This window comes from Geospiza fortis, unplaced genomic scaffold (assembly GCF_000277835.1).
Source record: "Geospiza fortis unplaced genomic scaffold, GeoFor_1.0 scaffold68, whole genome shotgun sequence".
Lineage (NCBI taxonomy): Eukaryota > Metazoa > Chordata > Aves > Passeriformes > Thraupidae > Geospiza > Geospiza fortis.
Window position 1 is genome coordinate 549308 of NW_005054489.1, and position 1391 is coordinate 550698.

The window sequence follows — 1391 nt, forward strand, 5'->3', positions numbered from 1 at the left end:
AAATGTAAATCCTCACCCAAAGGGGGCTATAAGGACTCCCAGTAAGGAGACAGCTCACCCAGAGAAAGGACACACTCCCTAAAGTGTCCAGGACAGGTCCATGTGCCACAGATACACCCATCCTTGCCATTAGCTCCCCAGTCAGTGCAGTCTGGCACGTGGAGCCCATTGAGTCCCTTACATTCCTTGAAGTCACCCCGAGTGAGATATCCCAGAGGCTGCTGGGCTCCCTCTCAGTGCCTCAGAAGTTAATTTGCATCCCAGCCACTGCACAAGTAATGAAGTAGTTTGGGGAAGAATATAAACAGTGGATCTTAGGCTGAGTGGTTTTATGCAGGGACATTATGCTCTGGAGCCAGCATCCAGCAAAGCATGGCTAAATCCCGATGGCTCCGTAATCCCAAAATTTCTCAGACAGAAGCAGGGGTTTAGCTGGCTGTGGGGGCTGCAGGTTTCTGCTGTTTAGAGAACTTCTTGATGCTTGTCTTGTGGCAATGGGAGGATTCAAACCTGGCTTGGGGACATGGGGATGGGGGGTTACAGGGCTGGCAGAAACCTTTGGGAGGAGCAAGGCTGATCCCTGCTAATGTTGACAGGAAAGTAATCTCCTTCAGGATCAAAATAATTTCTAGGTTTGCACTGTGTTGTCTCCAGGGGGAATTCAGGTGCTTATTGAGGCTGAATATAGAGGATTTCTACCTCCAAAACATCTCTGGATAAGTGAAATGCTCAGCTCACAAGTGAGGGAGGTGCAGTGGAGCAGGTGATGGGTATGGAAGGAAAAGTTGACAGAGAGGACAAATGGTCAGATGTTCAAGGTTTCTCTTTAGAGGTGTGTGTCAGAGCTGGCTTTCTCCAAAGATAAATTTTCCTTGCTCCTCTGTGACGCAGCACAAGCTTTCCCAGCACTACTTTGCATCTCTCTGTGTGGCTGCAGGGATGTGAAGGTCTGCAGAGAGAATGACAGGTGATGGATTTGGGCAGGAAATAACAACCTGCACCCCCCCAAAAAAGTGTGGACTTGGGATGGAGGTTTGGGCTCAGCTCTGTTTGTCTGGGAGTTTACGAAAGAATAAATTGGAATGGAGGAGTGAAAGGCTGATACTGGGTGGCTCTGAGGTCCCTGCATCTGAAAACTCTGTGAAGCTGTTGGTCAAATCTCTGGAGCCGCCGGTTTAGATGGATATTGGTGCCCTGAGCACCACAGGGAAAGCACTGACCTTGTCCTCTTTGGACACTGAAAGCTCTTGGTCTCTGAAAGTGCTGCTGACAGCAAAGCTAAAAATAGTGCCAGGAGGACCAGGAGGGCTGGAGGGGAGGGAGGGAGAGCGCCCAGGAGCAGCGCACTGATGGGTCACCTCTCTGCCTCTCCCCAGGTGCTCCGTGGACAA